Consider the following 23,616-nt stretch of genomic DNA (forward strand, 5'->3'; position numbering starts at 1 on the left):
AATAGGTTTGTAATTCCCAAATCTAAAAGGACCCTTTTTAGTCTTTATCCACCCTCCATGGGTGGATGCCTACTGCTACTAATGCTCGCAAATCCCAGGCTGGAGACAGAGTCAATTGCCTGAGTTCTCCGTGTAACATCCTCATAGTGCGCCCCACAGATATACTGAATTTCGCATGAGCCAAGCTAACTTATCTTTTCCATCTTCCAATCTTTCTTCCATTCCTTAAAGAGTTGTTAAAAACTCCCCCTTTCTGCACCTCCTTCTGTTTGGCAAGAGCCTGTTTGTTTTTCTAAGCCACTTTCCCCCCATACCTCTTAAACCTGTTCTACTTATTTTTTATCTCACCCTCATAATTCAACTCTTCTCGTCATCCCCAGAGTTGTTGTTTCACTCACACCTTAAAATTTTTTCTTTTCTTTTCTTTTTGTTTTTGATACAGGGTCTCACTCCATCACCCAGTCTGGAGTGCAGTGGCGTGATCATAGCTCCCTGCCACCTCCAGCTCCCAAGGTCGAGTGATCCTCCTGCCTCAGCCTCTGGAATAGCTGTGAGTACAGGCGCAGGACACCATGCCAGCTAAAGACCCTTATGATGAAATGCTGAGTGCATCGCTCTCAGGTTTTCTTCTGACTGTGGCTTTCCTCAATCGAATCTAACCTTTAATATTCTGGCTGAGAAAACAACAAATATGAAGCATTTTAGGTAAGAAAAAGCTGAATTTCAATAGCTTTGTGTCATTTCTGAAAGAAATCAAAAGAATGAAAAACTAGAACTTGATTCCTTGCCAAGCATAACAGAAGAAGGAGATCCTAACAACTCAACGTTTTAAAGCCACAATGGAAACTTATTGTGGTGATTGTCTGACACTTTTCCAGCTGCAGACGCTCCGTAATACTAACCACTACTACCAGCATGCTCACGGAGACAGTCTCAGAAAATGAAAGTTACTTCCTGAAAATTATTATAAAATAGTCTTTCAGGAAGGGGGTGTAGCTCAGTGGTAGAGCGCATGCTTTGCATGTATGAGGCCCTGGGTTCGATCCCCAGCACCTCCAAGTGGTGGTTTTGCTCTGGCAGTGCTCAAACCTAATTCTCAAGCAACATGGCCTTCTGCTTCCTCACCTTTTTCTATCCTATTTCTGCATGTATGGAGAGTAAAAACGTAACCCAATGAACTGCCTTCACTTACGTCCCATCACTATGCTGTAAGCCTCGACATCACCTAAGGCGATTGCGACGGTAGAAGGAAGGCGAGAAAGAAATGAGGGGGAAAGAAGAATGAGGTCCCAAGACGGCCTCTTGAAAGCAAACAAAAGCGTGCACATCAACAGGCGGCTCACTGGCCGGGCGCGGTGGCTCAAGCCTGTAATCCCAGCACTTTGGGAGGCCGAGACGGGCGGATCACGAGGTCAGGAGATCGAGACCATCCTGGCTAACACAGTGAAACCCCGTCTCTACTAAAAAATACAAAAGACTAGCCGGGCGAGGTGGCGGGCGCCTGTGGCGGGCGCCTGTAGTCCCAGCTACTCGGGAAGGCTGAGGCAGGAGAATGGCGTGAACCCGGGAGACGGAGCTTGCAGTGAGCCGAGATCCGGCCACTGCACTCCAGCCTGGGCTACAGAGCGAGACTCCGTCTCCAGAAAAAAAAAAAAAAAAAAAAAACAGGCGGCTCACTTTGGCATCAGTTTTGTACCATAATTAAAGAGAAGGAAAGACTGTAGAAGAAGAAGGGGAGAAAAGCACCCCCCGGGCATTTTGTTTTGGTCGTTGTTTTTGTTTTTTGAGCCAAATCCAGAGTCAAAGCATCTGTCCACTGATTTCTCTCCCTGTCGACCTGCGCAGAGAGCACAGCCACAAGTGCGATCCAATACTGAGAAAAGGACTGCTGTGGCTCTCCCGCCGCTTAAGATGAGAGTGGCAGGACGCTGGACAACCGATCGAAGACTGTCGGGGAATTAGAGATCTTCAACACGGAAGGAGCGAAATCAATACGGATCAACACATTCCCCACTGATATTCCATACGATTGATTCATTTTCCTGTATTTCCTCAATCACTCCATTTTCCTCGTTAAAATAAAGTATTGGGGTCCGGGCGCGGTGGCTCACGCCTGTAATCCCAGCACTTTGGGAGGCCAAGGCGGGACCATCACCTGAGGTCGGGAGTTCGAGACCAGCCTGATTAACATGGAGAAACTCCGTCTCTACTAAAAATACAAAATTAGCCTGGCGTGGTGAGCATGCCTGTAATCCCAGCTACTCAAGAGGCTGAATCAGGAGAATCGTTTGAACCCGGGAGGCGGAGGTTGCAGTGAGCCGAGATCTTGCCATTGCACTCCAACCTGGGCAACAGGAGAGAATCTCCATCTCAAAATAAAATAAAATAAAATAAAATAAAATAAAACAAAACAAAACAAAACAAAACAAAACAAAAAAGGTTGCCTGGAAACCTCTGTCAACAGTAAACAGAGGCCCTATATGAAAAAGTAGAGAAAACTTTTCTGCCACAACGGAAAATAGATGCAATGTAAAGGTGAGCAAATTGCAGGTGTGCTGGTGCTTCTTCTGATTAAAATAATAATAATAATAAAATAAAAATAAAAAACCTTACTTCTTTCTCTGTCAATCCTATCGCATCTGCTTTGTATGACCAGGGAATTCCAGGAAATCCTATCTACTGATGACACCTTTTAGGGGTTTCCAATGCTGCATGTTTCAAAACTGCTGTCCTCTGTGTATACGTTTGCTGTTGAATCAAAAGTGTCTTTGAGAGGCAACAGAGTACGACATTTGTCATCAGTCCACCAGTCAAACACTCTATCAGGCTAGTCTGTCCTTACTTCTCGATTCTTTTGTTCAGTGAAAATAGCCATAGCCAGCATACAGGAGGGATATTGTCTGGTGAAACCTGCTTAGCTGAAGACTGGCTCTGTGCCCCAGGGGCCAATCATATGTTTGTTATAAGATACATTTTTTTTTTTTTTGAAGGAAGGCAATGCAGACATTTTCTTTTCGTTTCATACTTGTTTTTTTTTCTCCCTTTCTATCCACTGTTTCTCTCCAGGCACTTTAAGCAAATAGTGGCACGTTAGTCACAGTGGACACTGCACAGGAGAGTAAGGGGTGAGGGATTAGGGTGCTACAAGCAGATTGCCAAATTCCAGGCCCAACATCAGATCTATTGAATCAGAATTGCTGAGGGTGGGGCCCAGCCACCTGTGTTTGAATAAGCCCTCAAGTGACTCTGATGCTAAAGTTTGAGAAGCACTGTTTTAGAGGTTTAAGAAGGGAGTCCAGGGCCAGGCTCCTGCTGAGGAGGAAGAGTTGTTCCTGGAGTTCCCTACCTATTCTCAATCAAAAACTCAAACCACCTAGGAAAGTCAGTGAGGTTTGTATTTGCCTTACATCAGGGGTGGGGGTGGATTTATTATCTCTTTGACGCGGTCAATATTTTAGGTGCTTTTGGTGGTCACACACAAGAGACTCTGATTTTCCTGTAGAAGAACTCACCAGAGTTCTTGTGAGCCAGGAGACTCTTTCGAGCCAATCTTCTTTATTTCTTTCCTTTCTTAACATTCTACTCTCCCTTCTCTTTCTTTCTCCATTTTTCCTTTCTTTCTTTTCTTTCTTTCTTTCTTCTTTCTTTCTTTCTTTCTTTCTTTCTTTCTTTCTTTCTTTCTTTCTTTCTTTCTTTTTCTTTCTTTCTTTTACTTTCTCTTTCTTTCTCTCTCTTTCTATCTCTCCCTTTCTTTCCTTTTCTCTCATTTCTTTTTTTTCTTTTCTTTTCTTTCTTTCTTTCTTTTTTTTTTTTTTTTTTTTTGAGACAGGGTCTCACTGTATCACCCAGACTGGAGTGCAGTGGCCTGATCTCGGCTCACTGCAACCTGCGCCTCCTGGGTTCAAGTGATTCTCCTAATTCAGCCTCCTGAGTAGCTGGGATTTCAGGCGTGCATCACCATGCCCGGCTAATTTTTAGTAGAGACAGGGTTTCACCATGTTGACCAGGCTGGTCTCGACTTCCTGACCTCCGGTGATCTGCCCTCCTTGGCCTCCCAAAGTGCTGGGATTACAGGCATGAGCCACTGCGCCTGACCACTGATTCTGTCATTTGTTTGTCACATAAAAAGTAACAACATGACCCAATTCATTGCCTTTAGTGCTCTCTTATTTCTGTTTCTATTTGGTCAGCCTCTATTTGTACCAGCCAAAGCAACTGACACAGCAGGAGAGGAAAGGAGGAAAAAAGAACCAGCTTTTACAAGATTATGTTTCACTGTCAACTGTAAAATTATTTGTTTAGCCCTAGATCGGAAAGATTATCTTCCATGTTTTTTCCTCAGAGTTTTATAGTTTTACATTTTACATTCATATCTGCGATCCATTTTAAGTTCACTTTTGTGAAGTCATGAGACTTATGTTTCTTTCATGGAATTACTACTTATGCAACTTTGTCAAAAACCAGCTGATGATATTTGTGTAGGTTTATTTTTCCATTCTCTCTATTAATCCACATGCCTATCTCCTTGCCAATACTATACAGTCTTAATTACTGTAGTAATAATACAATAATACAATAGTACGAGAATACACCAGTGTAATACAATAGTCTTGAAATCAGGTGGATTGTTTTTTCCTCCTAGATTTTAAATGATTATCTTAATTCCTTTGATTTTGTGGGAGAAACCTGGTGGGAGGTGGTTGGATCATGGGGGTGGCTTCCCTCATGTTGTTCTGGTGATAGTGAGTGAGTTCTCATGAGATCTGATGGTTTCCTAAGTGTTTGGCAAGTTCCTCTTTTGCTCATACTTCTTTCTCCTGCTGTCATGTAAAGAAGATCCTTGCTTCCCATTTCCCTTCTGCCGTAATTGTAAGTTTCCTGAAGCCTCCTCAACTATGTGAAACTGTGACTCACTTAAACCTATTTCCTTTATCAATTACCCAGTCTCGCCCAACACAGTGGCTCACACCGGTAATCCAAGCACTTTGGGAGGCTGAGGCGGGCGGATCATAAGTTCTGGAGTTCCAGACCAGCCTGACCAATATGGTGAAACCCCGTCTCTACTAAAAATACAAAAATTAGCCGGGCATGGTGGCCTGCGCCTGTAGTCCCAGCCACTCGGGAGACTGAGGCAGAAGAATTGCTTGAACCCAGGAGGCAGAGGTTGAAATGAGCCGAGAGGACACCATTGCACTCCAGCCTGGGCTACAGAGCAAGACTCCATCTAAAAAAAAAAAAAAAAAAAAAAAAAAATTACCGAGTCTTGGGTAGTGTTTTCATAGCAGTGTGAAAACGGACTAACACACATTCTGTCTTTTAATGTGATGTGCAGTGTTAGCTCTTCTCTATTCCTATTTTTCTGAGACTTTTTGTCATGAGTAGCTATTGAAGTTTGACAAATGCTTTTTCTACTGTGATAACGATTGTGTGATTTTATTTTTTAGCCTGTGAACCTGGTGGATTGCAGTGATTGTTTCTAAATTTACCTAGTCTTACATCTCTGGAATAAACCCCACTTGGTCACGGTGTATAATGCTTCTTATATATTGCTGAATTCTATTTGATAATATTTTGGTAAGTATGCACCAATACCCATCGTTTTGTACTGTATTTACCTGGTTTTGGCAACAGGATACTATTACCTTCATAAAAAAATGGAAAGTTTTCTGTCCTCTTCTGTTTTTTCAGAATAGATTGTGTAGACCTTGTTTTAATTCTTTAAGCACCTTTTTTTTTTTTTTTTTTTTTTTTTTTTTTTTTTTTTTTGAGACGGGAGTCGCCTTCTGTCGCCCAGGCTGCAGTGCAGTGGCGCGATCTCGGTTCACTGCAGGCTCCGCCTCCCGGGGTTCGCGCCATTCTCCTGCCTCAGCCTCCCGAGTAGCTGGGACAACAGCCGCCAGCCACCACACCCGGCTAATTTTTTGTATTTTTAGTAGAGACAGGGTTTCACCGTATTAGCCAGGATGGTCTCAATCTCCTGATCTCATGATTTGCCCTCCTCGGCCTCCCAAAGTGCTGGGATTACAGGCATGAGCCACCGCGCCTGGCTTCTTTAAGCACTTCTTAGAATTCTTTAGTGAAATTTTCTTAGATTCGAAGATTCCTGATTTTTTTCTTTTCTTTTCTTTTCTTTGTTTTTTTTTTTTTTTTAACCAAGTCTTGCTGTTGTCCTCCAGGCTGGAGTGCAATGGCGTGATCTCGGCTCACTGCAACCTCCGCCTCCCGGGTTCAAACGATTCTCCTGCCTCAGCCTCCCAAGTAGCTGGGATTACAGGCGCCTGCCACCACATCCGGCTAATTTTTGTATCTTTTAGTAGAGACAGGGTTTCAGCATGTTGGCCAGGCTGGTCTCGAACTCCCGACCTCAGGTCATCTGCCCGCCTCAGCCTCCCAAAGTGCTGGTATTACAACCAACGCGCCCGGCCAGATTCCTGATTTTTTTTTTTTAATGTTACAAATTTAATTCCCTTAATAGTTACAGGGTTATAAAAAATGTATTGCATATTTAGTTGTGTTAATTTGTGTTTTTCAAGGAATTAGTCTATCTCATCTAAATTGTCAAGTTTGTGTGTAAAGAGTTATTCATAGTGAGGCAGAAATTTAAAAATAAATATGCATTCATTCACTCCAAGAAAAGTAACAGGCAAGGGTTAAAAAGAAAAGAAACAAGTTTTCCTCTGCTTAGTAGCTCACTTCAAGGACAGTTATAAGATAACACTGTCGGAAAAGCCAAGGCCAAAAGAATGGGTTCCAGACATCCCCTTCCCCTCTACCCCCTCAAGAGCAAGGCTGAAGGGAAACAAAAGAGGGAAAGACAAATTCCTATACTGTTACTCCTTTCCCTGGCTTCTTAAGCATAACTGTTTTACAAATGTCTGTATTTAGCCAGTTCTTGTTTTTCTTTGGACACAGCTGCGAGGCCAGAAGTTACGCACTGTTTGATTAACTGCCTTTGTTTTGCTTATAAAAACTCCTGCTCTGTCTTTGTTCAATGCTCAACTTTTTTTGTTTGTTTGTTTTGTTTTGAGACAGAGTCTCGCTCTGTCAGGGAGGCTGGAGTGCAGTGGCACGATCTTGGCTCACTGTCACCTCCGCCTCCTGGGCTCAAGCAATTCTGCCTCAGCCTCCCGAGTAGCTGGGATTACAAGCGTGTGCCACCACGCCCGGCTAATTTTTGTATTTTTAGTAGAGACGGGATTTCACCATATTGGCCAGGCTGGTCTTGAACTCCTGACCTCAGGTAATCTGCCCGCGTTGGCCTCCCAAGGTGCTGGGATTACAGGCATGAGCCACCGGGTTCGGCCAGTGCTCAGCTTTTTGGATGTGAATCCACTCAGCCGGTGTGTACCTTAAAATAAATATCCTCCTGTTCTCCCATATTGGTCTCTCCGTTCCTCAGTTTACTGCAACAATAGTATTCCCTTATCCTAATATTATTTTTATATATTAGGATATAATATATCATACTACATATGATATATAAAATATTATATTAATAATATGTTAATATTATACAATAAATAAGATAGTTATAAAATATATTTATTTATATTATTTAGCAAGTTATATTGTATATTATTACTTACTTGTATTATTAGGATATAATATATCCTTATATATAATCATGATATATATATCATATACATGTCATAATAATATATATTTAATATATATATTCCTAATAATCTTGAGGATGCTTTTCCTACATTTTTTTTTTTTTTTTTTTTTTTTGAGACGGAGTCTCACGCTGTTGCCCAGGCTGGAGTGCAGTGGCGCGATCTCGGCTCACTGCAAGCTCCGCCTCCCGGGTTCCCGCCATTCTCCTGCCTCAGCCTCCTGAGTAGCTGGGACTACAGGCGCCCGCCACCGCGCCCGGCTAATTTTTTGTATTTTTAGTAGAGACGGGGTTTCACTGTGGTCTCGATCTGCTGACCTTGTGATCCGCCCGCCTCGGCCTCCCAAAGTGCTGGGATTACAGGCTTGAGCCACCGCGCCCGGCGCTTTTCCTACATTTTTTAACCCTAGCCTGTCTCTTCCCTTTCCCCACCAGCTGTTGCTCGGCTCCTCTCCACCTTCTCTCCTGTTTATTTCTAAATGAACTTTTCACAAAAGTGCAGGACGCTTCTAGTCTCGTTTATGCACATTTTAAGCACTATGTTGAGATTCATATGTAGCTGCTATTTTAATTTCCACATCACTTTCCTTTTTTTTTTTTTTTTTTTCCTTCTCTACGTGTTCGACTTTAAACATTTCTGCAGCATAGGCTAAGGCTGGGCCCAGCTGGGGAGAGATGCGAGGCCGGATAAACCTAGAGTGGAGAAATGTTGTTTCCTGATTGGGAATGCTCCAACCTTACAAGGGGGAGAAAAAGGTCTGCGACGGAGTTTCACTCTTGTTGCCCAGGCTGGAGTGAAATGGCGCTATCTCGGCCCATTGCAACCTCCACCTGCCAGTTCAAGCGATTCTCCTGCCTCTGCCTCCCGAGTAGCTGGGATTACAGGCACCCGCCCCCACGCCCGGCTAATTGTTTTTTAAATGCTGGGATTACAGGTGTGAGCCACCGCACCAGGCTAAGTTTTTTAAAGGAAATCATCCAAAAACACATCCTTTTGATGTCAGCGGAGTCTATAGTGATATCCTCTTTTTATTCCTGATATTGGTAATTTGTGTCATCTATCTTCCTAAAATTTCTCAGTCTTACTAGAGGTCTTCTTTTATTGATCTTCTAAAGGAACTGGAACTGGCTTTTTGTTTGTTTTTCTTTTTTTGTTTGTGTACAGTTTCATTGAATTTTGCTCTTGTTTTTATTGTTATCTTTTGTCTATTTGCTTTGGGTTTATTTTGCCTTTTTCTCCACCTGGGTTCTTCAAGTAAAAGCTTAGATGACTGACTTGAGACTTTTTTTTTCTAATGTATGCAGTTAGTGGTATACATTTCTACCTCAGTGGTTTTTTTTTAACCATATGCGTTAATTCTTTTAAATCTGAGGTTTGTTTTACGGCCCAGGATATGTTCTATCTTGCTATGTGTTCTGCTTTTCTTGTGTGGACTCTTCTTTAAATGTTAACTGAATTCTGTTAGCTGAAGATGATTTTGAGTTCTTCAATATCCTTGCTGATTTTCTGTTTAGTTGTTCTATCGATTATTATGAGAGAAGTGTTGAAGTCTCTAATGTAATTGTGGATTTGTCTATTTTTTAAATTCTTTTTTTCTTTACATATTTTGCAACTCTCTTTGGTTTATACATACTTAGGATTGTTACGCCTTTTTGGTGGGTTTTTAAAATTTTTCTTTCTTCTAAAGTTTATATTAGGCCAGACGTGGTAGCTCACACCTGTAATCCCAGCACCATGGGATGCTGAGGTGGGTAGATCACCTAAGGTCAGGAGTTCAAGACCAGCCTGGCCAACATAGTGAAACTCCGTCTCTACTAAAAATACAAAAATTAGCCAGTGGTGGTGGCACATGCCTGTAATTCCAGCTACTTGGGAGGCTTAGGCAAGAGAATCACTGGAACCCTGGGCGCAGAGGTTGCAGTGAGCAGAGATCACGCCATTGCACTCCAGCCTGAGTGACAAGAGTGAAACTCCATCTCAAAAAAAAAAAAAAGATAAATAAAGTTCATATTATATTAATAAACTCACTTTTGCTTTCTTTTAATTAACATTTGAATGTTATATATTTTTATACTCTTAATTTCAACCTGTCTGTAAAATTATATTTGAAATAAGTTTCTTGTAGACAACATGTAGTTGGATTATATTTTCTAATCTACGCTGTTAATCTCTGTCTTTTAATTGGTACCTTTAGACCATTTACATTTAATGTAATTATTGATATGTTAGGGTTTAAATCTAGCAGTTTGTTTTCTATTTGTACCCTGTTACTGCCATTTTCTTAGGATATGTATGTATGTATTTATTTATTAAAGTCTCCTTTGTGGACTACTTGTATACTTTTTAGAATTTCATTGTCATTTATCTGTAGTGTTTTTTGTGTGTGTGTGGTTTTGTTTTTTTGTTTTTTTTTTCTCCTGCCTCAGCCTTCCAAGTAGCTGGGACTACAGGCATGTGCCACCATGCCCAGCTAATTTTTGTAGTTTTAGTAGACATAGGGTTTTGCCATGTTGGCCAGGCTGGTCTCAAATTCCTGACCTCAGGTGATCCCCCTCAGCCTCCCAAAGTGCTGGCATTACAGGTGTGAGCCACTGTGCCCAGCCTATGTGTAGTGTTTTTAAATTATCTCTTTATATAACTCTTTTAGTGATTTGTCTGAGTATTACAAAATATTTATTTAATTTATCACTGTGTACTGGTATCATTATTTTATCAGTTAAAGTGGTGTGTCTCATCTTTACCTCCCTTTTTGTCACTTTACCTCTCCCACTTGTAATATAATTGTCTTAAATTATTTCTTCTATATACATTTAGAACTACATTGGACCATGTTATATATATATATATTTTTTTTTTTTTTTTTTTTTTGAGACAGTGTCTCACTCTGTCACCCAGGCCTGAGTGTAGTGGCGTGATCTTGGCTTGCTGCAACCTCCATTTCCCGGGTTCAAGTGATTCTCCCGCCTCAGCCTCCCAAGTACCTGGGACTACAGGTGTGTGCCACCACGCCCAGTTAATTTTTTGTATTTTTAGTAGAGACGGGTTTCACCATGTTAGCCAGGCTGGTCTTGATCTCCTCACCTCATGATCTGCTGGCCTTGGTCTCCCAAAATGGTAAGATTACAGGCATGAGCCATGGTGCCTGGTCATGTTCTAATATGTTAGAAGGTGTAACATGACCTTCTAAATTATGCTTCAACTGTTAAACATAATTTAGAAAGCTCAAGAGGAAAAGGAAAATGTATTGTTTTTACCCATTTTTTTCTTGCTTACCATGTTCTTTCTTCTTTCCTGATATCAATTATTTCTTCTTTTATCATTTCTTTTCCGTCTGGAGAAATTTAGCTATTTTTTACAGGATAATTCTGCTAAGCTAATTATCTTAGTTTTTTTTTTTTACTCTGAAAATGTCTTGATTTCTTCTTCAGCTCTAAAGGATATTTTCTCTGGATATAGAATTCAGAATTAGCAATTCTTTTCTTTTGGTCCTTGAAAACTGTTGTGCCACTCTTTCTGACCTCTACGATTTCTGATAAGATACCCACTAATATGCAAATTTGTTTTCTCTGTAGGTAAGGTGTTTTGTCTCTTTTATTGTTTTCAATATCTATCTGTTTTTAGAGTTTAGAAATTTTGATAGATTTTGTTTTCAGTCAACTGTTGAAGGAGATTCTTCTCTAAAAAATACATAAAAATGCAAATCTCCAGGTCAACAGTCTCTAAAATAGTTTAGATTTCTGTATTCTGGTGTTTGGAAAACAACTTTACTAAGGCAATCCCTTAGGGCTAGTAATTTCATGATGTAAATCATTCCACATTTGTGATGTATAAAGTAGTAAAGTTTTAGTGACTGTACAAACAATATCTGAACCTTTTCCTGTGCTTAATTGGTATAAACTATCTAGGGCGGCAGTTCCCCACCTTTTTGGCACGAGGGACCGTTTCATCAAAGACAATTTTTTCCATGGATGAGGGAGCAGGAGTTGGGGGGATGATTTGGGGATGATTCAAGCACATTAGATTTATTGTGCACTTTATTTATATTGTTATTACATTGTAATATATAACGAAATAAGTATCCAACTCACCATAATGTAGAATCACTGGAAGCCTTGTGTTTGTTTTCCTGCAACTAGACGGTCCCATCTGGCAGTGATGGAAAACAGTGACGGATCATCAAGCATTAGATTCTCATAAGGAGCCCACATCTAGATCCCTTTCATGCACAGTTCACATTGGGGTTTGGGCTTCTATGAGAATTTGACGCCTCCGCTTATCTGGGAGGAAGGGGGAGCTCAGGGGGTCATAGGAGGGATGGGGGAGTTGCTGTTTAAGTGCAGATGAAGCTTCGCTGGCTCTCCTGCCACGCTGCCTTGTACCCGGTTCCTGTACTGAAGGTTGGGGCTCCTGATCTAGAGTAAAACAGATGAAGAGCTCACCTGAACAGGGACTTGAACCCTGGACCCTCAGATTAAAAGTCTGATGCTCTACCGACTGAGCTACCTAGGCCCTCGTACGATGTTGTCCACGGAGTATCTAATCTAGGTTTCTCCATTTGTTCCGTTCGTTTTATGTTTCATGTTGCAATTTGCAAATCACGTTACTTGAATTCTCCTCATTTCGAAGATCCTGCTTAAGAGAGACATTATGACCGCTAGGAACATTTTCCTTTTCTTCTTTTAAACATCTCCTTTCTGCAGACTTTCGTAACCTGAGATGAGGTGTCTTCTACACAAAGCACTGCGGAGTTGCTAGATACAGAGGGTTTCATTCTCGCCAATTACCTGCAACCTAAACTTCTCGAGGCAACAGTGGAGCTACTTTTGTTCGTATCCCTCAGTATTGTCTTGTATGTCTTTCTTGCAGCCTTTGTCGGCAGAGGGTAAGAGAGACGAAGGAAGAAGAATTTGAAGATGCAAGAGAACATTCCATAACGGACCCCTTCCTGTTGGTGGATGAAATTGCCAGCCAGGTATCACTTTGTCAAGTGGACCTCAGACCGGCAGTCTGGCTGGCCAGAGAGGGAAAACCGCGTGTAACAGCGTCTTTTGGTTTAGCATTTAGTGCCGTTTTTGCTGGTCACAGTCTAAAGGTTTTAAAAATAGTGATGTTAAACACAGCAAGCCTTTTTCTGCCAGATATTCGTTCTCCAAACACCGATAGACAAAGGCAGTAATTAATAATGGATCTTTTCCTTCTTTTTTCCTTGTTTTATTTGTAAAGGTATTTTTTCCTTCATCTATGGATCTTTTTAAATTTTTAATTGTATGGGTGCATAGCATATATATGTATATATGATAAATGGGATATTTTGATGCAGGCATGCAATGTGTAATAATCATATTAGGTTAAACGAAGCATCCATCACCTCATCCATCGCCTCAACACCTTATTATTTCTTTGTGTTACAGACGTTCCAGTTATTATCTTTAAGTTATTTTTAAATGTACAATAAATTGTTGTGGACTATAATCACCCTGTTGTGCTATCAAATGGTAGATCTTATTCATGCTAACTATATTTTTGTATCCATTAACCATCTCACTGCCCCCTCCAATACCTTTCCCAGCCTCTGGTAACCATCATTCTACTCTCTGTCTCCATGAGTTCAATTGTTTTATTTTTGGCTTCCACAAATGAGAGAGAATATGTGAAGTTTTACTTTCTGTACATGGCTTAACATAATGTCCTCTAGTTTGTGGAGGAAAAGTTACATATTAAATTTGAATTCAATTGAACATGGACACAAACAATGGTCACCAAATCCTGGAACAGGCTGTATGAGCCCCTTGAGGTGTTCATCCAGTGCTGTTTCGGAGAAATCTCTATTTCAATCTATTCCTACATGTAAGTTATTGAAAAACAACAGGCAATCTCAAAAACAAGTTGACCTTTTCTTGTTCCTTGAGCCCAGTCACGAAGGGCCCTTGTGACTGGGCCTCATGCCAAACAACTTGTTACAAAAAGAGCTAGGGTCCCAGACCGCACCATAGCTTCTTGAGGCCTCTCCTTCTCTGTTTACGGATGAGTGGCTGACTCTGGAGCCTGGGCTGTTGCTTCCTGGTCTGGTGATGAATCCTTCATCATATATATACACACACACACGCACTATATACATGCATATATATATACTATATACATATATTTACTATATACATATATATATCTTTTCTCTTCTCCCCTTCCCATTGCAATTTGCTTATTATATCATTTGTTTATAATATCTGCGTTGCCATTTATGTGGGATAAATGTTATTTACCCTTAAAGGTATTGTGTGTATGTCTTTTCTTCTCCCCTCTCGTGTTTCCTGCACAGAGCATAGTTCCATCCGCTTTGCAAATGACAAGATCTCATTCTTTTCATGGCTGAATAGCACCCCGTTGTGTATATGTACAACATTACTTTATTCATTTATCTGTTGACAGGCACTTAGGATGCTTCCCAATCTTGGCTATTGTGAATAGTGCTGCAATAAAGATGAGAGTGCACATATCTCTTTGATATACTAATTTACTTTCTTTTGGATATATACCTAGCAGGGGGATTGTTGGAATATATGGTAATATTTTTAGTTTTCTGAGGAGCCTCCATACTGTTCTCCACAGTGGTTGTACTAATTTATATTCCCACCAAGAGTGTACTAGGGTTCTCCTTTCTTCACATCCTTGCCTGTCTTTTGTATGAAAGTCATTTTAACTTGGGTGAGATAATATTTCATTTTAGTTTTGATTTGCATTTATTTGATGATCAAGACATTTGTATGTCTTCTTTTAAAAGACATATAGAGAAAAGAATGGCAAATAGATATATGAATAGAAAACCTTTATTGGCTGAGTTTTCTTTATCCTTTCCTTTCACAGTAGCCCCCACCCCAACACACACACACACACACACACACACACACACACACACACACCCCTCAGGTCAATAACCAAACCATAAAGGCTGCAAATCTTAGTTCTTTCTGTGTGTGTGAGTGAACGTTTGTTGTACACTGGATCACACCTCACAGGAAATGCTGAGTTTTCCAAATTCTAAGTTAAGAAGATTACTAGGGTCATGCATTATGAGTTTTTGTAAAATGGCTAAAGTAGCTACATTGGGAGATTCTTTGTCTAAAGGTCTAATACATCCCCCAATTTGATTCGGGGCTTGGCAGATTGTCTGGTTTCATCTAAATAAATCAATAAATGCTATTTTTTTAAAAGCTCAATTATAAAAGCCTTTATCTACAGACACCCTCCCCCATCCATTTCTTCAGTGAAATTATCTAGACAGATTGATATAGAGAGATTAAGAATATCATGCTTTCAAATTTCTCTTGGATTCCTTACAAAATGCTTTTGTTAGAAATGTTTAAAAATTTTAAAGGAATCTTGCCTGGAACACATCAGATAAAAATCAAAAGGCACCAGAGAAAACTTTGAAAGGCTTTGGAGAGGAAGTGGTATCACTGGTATAAACAAACATTTTATACAATTTAATAGCTTCTTAGTATTATTCTTTCAAATTTCAGTGCCAATCCTTTTTAGCATCCTCCTGAAGAAAGAAATTTCAGGCTACTTTGGACACACTTTCTATAGGGTAGCCCTGCTCCGCAAAGAGCAGGAAAAAGTAAATAAATAAATAATTTTTGACGGTTTTGCTCAGTATGCCAATCTTACTAACTGTGCCAACTTTACTAATTGCTGTCTATGTCCGCCAGTTAACTTTTCCTCCTCCAGACTGAACAAAAAAATGCCCATTTATTTAAATTTGTTAGATTTTGAGATTTTGGGTTGCTCTTCTTTGGGCACAACATCCACTAGTGAGAAGGTGAGGAACCAAAACTGAGAACAATCTCAAAACACGTGAATAAGTTTGAGTCTGTTGGAACATAAGTCCTGGTAGGGCATCTTGCCCAAAGTGGAGTTGGATTCTTCAGCATTGACTAGAGTAAGTAGCCTCCCCAAACTGGATCACACCAGAAACCATTATTCAATCTAATACCCCTCATAGGACGCTTTCCGAGAAAGAAAGGGACTTAACTAAATCGGTTTCATAGGAAACAGTAGAAGACATTTCCTTGGTCTACCCAGACTCATCTACTCCGGCCCCAGAACTAGCGTTCGGTGGTCTCATACATGGGTCATTACTTGATAAATTAGTGTACATAGGATATACCATCCAAAATATGGCCTAAAACAATTCTTGAGTTTTGACTGGAGAAACCTGGAGAAAATGGTGTACAAGGGATCCAGGACAAGTTAAGGGCTGAGAGATGCATCTCTCTCGGGAAAGGAGGTAAGACTGGGCACTGGAAAAATGAAAGTTTCTTCCCAGTAGCTCGTCATTTCTACGAAGCCAAGACCACGCGAAAACTGAGGGAATTTGCAATTGGTTTACTTTACAAACTTGCTTTTTTTTTTTTTTTTTTTTTTTACTCTTTCCTACCCTATCAATATACGGGACATAACTGGGGAAAGGGTCACAAAAAGTCGTCCTAGATTGTTTTGTGGATCAATCCAAAGGTGAGCTTAGAGCAAGCATCCTTTAGGCAAAATGCTTGGGGCTTTTCTGACAAGGGGGAGCTTTTTTTTTTTTTTTTTTAAATTTCAACTTTTATTTAGATGCAGGGAGTACAGTGCAGGTTTGGGACAAGAGTGTATTGCGTGTTGCCGCTCTCTGGGTTACGATTGAACTCATCACCCAGGTGGTGAGCATAATACTCAACAGGCAGTTTTTCAATCCTTGTCCCCCTCCCTACCTCCCACCTCTTACGGTCTCCAGTGTCTTTTGTTCCAGGGGAGCTCTTCTTTGAGCTTACAGGCTTTTCTCCCTGGAGAAAGCACCATCGTATCTTTGAGACGGAAAAGGTTAAAATATATCAAACAATGATGCTCCCTCTTACGCTGTCATGTCCACTCCTTCATTGCAGACTTGAGTTCTTGGCTTGTATTTCTGTACCCGAATTTGCATCATCATTATTAGTAACTTACAGAAGAGAGTCTTCAAAGAAGGCAAAGATGTCACTTCTGATCATCTCCCAGTTTATAATTCTAAGGAATTGCTATTAGGAATTTTGGGTGGAGTTTTATTCCTCCTGCGCACATCCTCCCCCACCTCTCCCCGCCCCGCTTCAGGTTGTTAAATCTCCAATTGCGAAGTTAAAGGTTTGAAAACAGAAACTCAACGTTTCCCCACTGCACTTCGGTCTTCATGTTTGAGAACCAACACCTGCGTGCGGCCGCGTGGCCTAATGGATAAGGCGTCTGATTCCGGATCAGAAGATTGAGGGTTCGAGTCCCTTCGTGGTCGTGTCCTTACTATTGTCAGGAAATAGCTTTAGTTTCTGCATGTTTCCTTGAGCTTTCTGCAAGACGGTTTTTTAAAAAAAGCCTTTGGAAACTTGAAATGAGGGAAGGATATTGACGAAAAGCAAGAACCCAGTAAGCAAGGTGTGTACTGATTATTAAAGTGCACTTTGTCTGTGGCGGTAGGTACTACCGGAGGCGTTCGTAATTTGGAATTGGCTTGGTTTTTCCAATTTATGGTCTTGTCCTGCTTGTTTCATGAATTTAACAAACACAACACAAAAAGTACATTTTTTTTTTGAGACGGAGTGTCGCTCTGTCACCCAGGCAGGAGTGCAGTGCTGATCTCGGCTCACTGAAAACTCTGCCTCTCGGGGTCAAGCGATTCTCCTGCCTCAGCCTCCGGAGTAGCTAGGATTCCTGCCACCACACCCGCCTAATTTTTGTATTTTTAGTAGAGAGGGAGTTTCACCATATTGGCCAGGGTGGTCTCGAACTCCTGATCTCAAGTGATCCGCCCGTCTTGACTTCCCAAAGTGCTGGGATTACAGTCGTGAGCCACTGCGCCAGGCAGAAAACTACCATCTTAATAGTAAGTACTATCATAATAGTAAGAGTATTGGGTGCAGGGTATATGGGAACTCTAATATCTTCTAATTTTTTCTGTAAATCTAAGACTGTTTGACAATTATACTCTATAAAATAAAAATGACTTTTTAAAAATATACACAGTCATGTGTTCAAAAAAACTTACAGCAAAGATTTTGCCCTAGAAAGCAAATGCAACTCTAACGGGGTACTTGTACGGGTTAACATCCACATTAAAGATGATGGTGACTTACAGGGCCTATGCCATTCTCTCTGATTTCTACCATTTCCTTATTACTCTCAACACAAGCTTAAATAAAACGGTAAACAGAAAAATAAAGTCGTTCCAGACCTTGGTTAATAAAAGCAGAAACAAGGAGGAGAACGAGGAGAAGGTGAAGGAGAAAGAGAAGAAGAAAAAGAGGAAGAAGAAGAGGAAGAAGTCACAATCAAGGAGAGTATATCACCAAGAAAAGGAAGTTTCTATCAAAAACTTTCCTTGGGCTCTCAAAATTCGAGAGTCAAACATTGTTAATAAATTTCCACAAAAATCTGAAGGTCACAAATCCAAATCCTAGTAGGAAAACCTTTCATCAAAATGTAGTGATAAAGGCTCAATTACAATAACCTGGAACTCATGTGGTTGGGACACTCACTCAACCTCATAGTTTTGAAGGGTGGCCAGAATTTAAAAACAAAGTGCTCAAAGAATGCACTATTATCACGGTAAGAGTCTGGCAACCCTATCAGCAAAATGAACCAGGGCCCCCTAAGAAATCTCACAGAACCCTATATTGTTGAGGAAAAGAGGCATTTACTCACATCTGAAAAAACAAAACTGAATGTATGTCTTGCTTGAGCAGGGGTGAACTACAAGCGCAAATGCAGTCTCTTGGCAAACAAAACAAGAAACAAAAACAAAAAGACAGGACGTGCAAAGGAGTTTAATTCTGAAGTGAAATTAAATTCACGTAAATCAGTCTTTTGGGTGGTTCAAAGTAGAGATGGGTGTGAATTAATTGTTCCTAGATTGGCATACAAACAAATCTTTATTTATTTATTTATTTATTTATTTATTTATTTTTTTGAGACGGAGTCTCGCTCTATCGCCCAGGCTGGAGTGCAGTGGTGAGAACTGCGATCTTGGCTCACTGCAACCTCCGGCTCCCGGATTCAAGCGATTCTCCTGCCTCACCCTCCTGAGTAGCTGGGACTACAGGCGCATGCCACCACGCCTGCCTAATTTTTTAAATGGAGATGGGGTTTCACCGTGTTAGCCAGAATGTTCTCTATCTCCTGACCTCGTGACCCGCCTCCGTTTCCCAAAGTGGTGGGATTACAGGCATGAGCCACCGCTCCCGGCCTTACAAATTTCTTTTACTTAGGAACTACTGAGTTAAGATAAATGTGGGTGCTAAATCCCAATTCGGCCCGGGCATGGTGGCTCACGTCTGTAATCCCAGCATTTTGGGAGGCCGAGACCGGCGGATCACCTGAGGTCAGGAGGTCAAGACCAGCCTGGACAACATGGTGAAACCCCATCTCTACTAGAAACACAAGAATTAGCTGGATGTGGTGGCCTGCGCCTGTAATCCCAGCTGCTCGGGAGGCTGAGACACGAGAATCACTTCAACCCGGGAGGTAGAGGTTGCAGTGAGCTGAGATCATGCCACTGCATCCCAGCCGGGATGACAGAGTGAGACACCATCTCAAAAAATAATAATAATAAAAATAAAATAAATAAATTTCGATTTGCTGCGTGAATTCATGGTTAATTATGCAAAAGTGGAATATTGTATTCTTAATTGACTCAAATTAAAATTTCATTTAAATGTCAAGTTTTAAGATACCAAGATTGAGTGCTGATATTATTGTTATTACTTGAGCACAAACTCCTGGACTCAGTTCTCATGTTTCGGTTTCCCAAAATGCTAGGATTACAGGCATGAGACACTCTGGCTGTTCCTTCAGTAATTTTTTTTAAAGTAAAGTTTATTTTATTTATTTTTTGAGTTGACGTCTCGCCCTGTCACCCAGGCTGGAATGCATTGGCACTGCAAGCACGGCTCACTGCAGCCTCAAACCCCTAGGCCCAGGCAATCCTCCTGCTTCAGTCTCTGCTGTAGCTGGGACCACAGGTGTGCACCACACCTGGCTAATTTTTCTTTTTTTTGTTTTTGTAGAGACAGGCTCTCACTATGTTAGCCAGGCTGGTCTCTAACTCCTGAACTCAGTTGATCTTCCTGCTTTGGCCTCCCAAAGTGCTGGGATTTGAGGTGTGAGCCACTGCTCCTGACCAATAATTTTTGATGATATTAATAAATTTATGGCCAAGCGCTGTGGCTCATGCCTGTAATCAATCCCAGCACGTTGGGAGACCGAGGCGAGTGGATCACCTGGGGTCAGGAGTTCGAGACCAGCCCGACTAACATGGTGACATGTTGTCTCTACTAAAAATACAAAAATTAGCCAGGCGTAGTGGCGGGTGCCTGTAAGCCCAGCTACTCGGGAGGCTGAGGCAGGAGAATCGCTTGATTCCGGGAGGCAGAGTTTGCAGTAAGCTGAGGTCGCGCCACTGCACTCCAGTCTGGGCGACAGAGCAAGAGTCCGTCTCAAAAAATAAATAGATAAACAAATAAATACAATAATAATAATAATTTACATTATGAGCAGACTATGTCTATGTTTTGGCTTAACACTTTTTACACTCTCAACACTGTGCGATCCTCCTCATATCTTAAGTCAGTGTTTTGTTCATCCACTTGACAATAGGGCAGAAAAGAGCCTTGAATGAACAGCTCTCTGTAAATCCGACTTTCCCCGTTGTCAAATATTGCTCTTCAGAAACCCGCCGAGACAAAAGAGTATATAAGTAGCAAACCGCACCGCAAATACTCCACCGATTGCTCCAGGAGAAAGCTGGGTTCAGTAGCCTGTTAAGTATGAATTAAAAAGAAGTATGGGAAAATGGGAAGTATCTACTTCAGAACAGCATCGTGCTTCCTAAATTTCCGGACGAATGGCCTGATGCATTTCGAGCTGAGCTAGCCAGAAGTGCGATGATTTTAGTGGGTATCCACTCTAACCCCAAACATTCAGTCACTACTTAACCTTTCTTCCTCATTGTTTCTCTTGTGTTTTAAACTCAAACATGCCAAAATAAACAAACAAAAAGAAGCACAAACAAAACAGTTGCTGCCTGTATCAAAGCTGCAGGCTGCTCCCACATGAGAACTGATACAACGTCACTTTCCTCAAACCTCCAATACCAGGGGCTACTGCTCCACGAATACTCAACCATAGGCCCTCGAAAATGCTCAGCCTGTTTCCTGCGATGGAGAGTGCAGCGAGGCACTCTCACAGTCACAAAATCTTGGACAACACGAGCCGCATCCTTTTGTGGGATACACATTTTGAAACCACTCCCCTAGAGCCTTCTCTCTTCCCCAGAGCGTAGAGAAAGCTTGGCAGAGCCGCGGCGCATGGCTGCTTTCTTCCTCCGCGGTTGTCCCAATACTATCCATCTTTAAAGACGCATCCCCGATTTTTCTTCTGCATTATTCTCCGCTGCATCGTCTCTCCTCCACTCAGTTTCATCCCTCCCGGCGCCAAGAGCCCTTCCTTCCTTCTCAAAGCCTTCCCTTGCATCCACTCCTCAGATCTTTTCAGTTCCCAGCCACTTGCCTTTCTAGTATAGTAAGAACATAACCTGTAGATTAGGGATAAACTTCTCCGTACTCTCCCTTACACCCCTGCCAGGTTTACAGTGTTCTCCAATATTTGTATCTGGATTCAACAGTCGCACCACATTTTGGGTAAAGGCAGAAAGAGTTTACTTTCTGCACTTCAGAGACTGATGAAATTTTCACTCGTGCGGGTGTAGGGAAGGTTTTACAAAGGCTGAATTGGTTTTCTCAGGTTGAGCCCAGCTTCCTTTGTGCTTTCCTCCTTGCTCAAAAAAATTTGCTCTGAAAGAGTCCTCTGTCTTCGTCTTCTTTTGTATTGTCTTTAAAACCAGAGCTAGCCAGGCTTGGCGGCAAAGACCTGTAATCCAAGCACTTTGGGAGGCCGAGGAGGGAGGATCGCTTAAGCCCCGGAGTTCAAGACCAGCCTGGGCAACATAGGGAGAAGACAGACCCGCCCCCCCATCCCATCTCTATAAAAAATAAAAAACAAACAAACAAAAAAAAACAGAGCTGTAGAGTCGCTGATGAAGCCGCTGCCACGTTTCCAAATCCAGATGTTGGACACAACCATGTGCAAAACTGCCACCTTTGTCATTCTTTGTTTTTGTCAAGCGTTGTGAATTAACCTCTTGTCTTTGCTTGCATGGTTGTTTTTCAGGAGTTAATAACAACTTTATTGAAGTACAGTTGTTATATGCAAAACCCCTACACAAGTTGAAGGTAAGCAATTTGTGAGTGAGGACATATGCATACATTTATAATGCTATTTCCACAATCAGGGTAATAAACACATTTATCAACTCCAAAAGTTTCTTTGTGTTCTTTCATGTGCATGGGTGGTGAGAAGACTTAAACATGAGAGTTATCTTTTTAACAAATTTTTAAGTGTACATTATAGTATTGTTAACTGAAGGCACTATGTTGTGCAATAGATCTCTAGAATTTTTCATGTTTCATAACTAACATTTTAACTCACTGAGCAACAACTCTCCATTTCCCTCTGCCTCTGGTCCCTGACAATCACCATCCTGTTCTCTGCTTTTATGAGTTTGACTATTTTAGATACCTCATATAAGTGGAATCATGAAATATTTGTCCTTCTGTGACTGGCTTATTTCACTTAGCATAATGTCCTCCAGGTTAATCATTCATGCTGGTGCAAATGGCAGAATTTCTTTTTTTATAAAAGGCTGAATAACATTCCATTGTATGTACATACCATATTTTCTTTGTCCACTCATCTGTCAATGGACATTTGGATTGTTTCCTTATCTTGGTTACTGTGAATAATGCTGCAGTGAACATGGGAGTGTATATGTTTCTTTGAGATTCAAATTTCGATTTTTTTGGGGACATATACCCAGAAGTGGGATTGCTGGATCATGTGGTAATTCTATTTTTATCTTTTGAAGAAACTCCATACTATTTTCCATAGTGGTGGCATCATTTTAGATACCAACAGTTGTAGAAGGGTTCCAATTTCTCAACATCTTTACTAACACTTATCTTTTGAGTTCTTTTTAATAACAGGCATCTTAATAGGTGTGAGGTGATATCTGTTGTGGTTTTGATTTGCATTTCCCTGCTGATTAGAAATGTTAAGAGCACCTCTTCACATACCTAGTGGCTATTTGTATGTCTTCTTTGGAGACATGTCTACTCAAGTCCTTTGCTCATTTTAAAATCAGGCTATTTGGGATCTTAAGTTTGTGTGTGTATGTGTGTGTGTGTGTGTGTGTGTGTGTGTGTGTGTGTGTTTGACTGTTGACTTGTAGCAGTTTAAAAAATGTATTTTGTATATTAATCCCTTATCAGATAAATGATTTGCAAATATTTTCTCCCATTCCATAGTTTGCCTTTTTCCTCTGTTGATTGTTTTCTTTACTGTGAAGAAGCTTTTTCTTCTGCTACGTCTTGTCTTATCTCCTCACCTGGATCTAGGTTTTCTCTGCAGCATTCACAGAACTAGTCTTTATATTCTCTGGCACAACCGTGTGTGTGTGTGTGTGTGTGTGTGTGTGTGTTGGCAGCTTCATAGGCAGAGAAGGTTTTTTTTTAAAAGGAGAGAATCTGAACACATACAAGCATACGAGAAGATTCAATCCTGGGACTTCGCTCCAGGTGGATGGAAACTGACACAGACAGTTGGCTAAAAGCAGTCCTTGAAATAGATGACGGGAGGATCCAAGGGTCTTTCCGTCCAGAATGCCTTTCTCCTCTTGACACAGCGTCAAGACAAGATTCCATTCAGAAATTTCAGAAACAGGAGTCATACATAGTGGACTTTAACGTATCACACCTAAGCCCTCACCTTTAGATAACACTATATAATAAACCGATAAGAAAAAACAACGTTAAGTGGGGGTGTAGCTCAGTGGTAGAGCGCATGCTTAGCATGCATGAGGCCCTGGGTTCAATCCCCAGCACCTCCA

At 41.1% G+C, this 23,616-nt stretch overlaps 4 non-coding genes across 4 annotated transcripts; 3 read left to right on the forward strand and 1 right to left on the reverse strand.

The window, feature by feature from the left end:
- The first annotated feature begins 986 nt into the window (after positions 1–986).
- Positions 987–1,058, forward strand: TRNAA-UGC (transfer RNA alanine (anticodon UGC)). The gene has a single exon. It is a non-coding gene; the product is annotated as a tRNA-Ala (tRNA).
- A 10,994-nt stretch (positions 1,059–12,052) lies between these two features.
- TRNAK-UUU (transfer RNA lysine (anticodon UUU)) lies at positions 12,053–12,125 on the reverse strand. Its single transcript has one exon. It is a non-coding gene; the product is annotated as a tRNA-Lys (tRNA).
- Positions 12,126–16,841: 4,716 nt separating this feature from the next.
- On the forward strand, positions 16,842–16,914 carry TRNAR-CCG (transfer RNA arginine (anticodon CCG)). The gene has a single exon. It is a non-coding gene; the product is annotated as a tRNA-Arg (tRNA).
- A 6,630-nt stretch (positions 16,915–23,544) lies between these two features.
- TRNAA-AGC (transfer RNA alanine (anticodon AGC)) lies at positions 23,545–23,616 on the forward strand. Its single transcript has one exon. It is a non-coding gene; the product is annotated as a tRNA-Ala (tRNA).

This window comes from Macaca fascicularis, chromosome 4, assembly GCF_037993035.2.
Source record: "Macaca fascicularis isolate 582-1 chromosome 4, T2T-MFA8v1.1".
In the NCBI taxonomy this organism is placed as follows: Eukaryota; Metazoa; Chordata; class Mammalia; order Primates; family Cercopithecidae; genus Macaca; species Macaca fascicularis.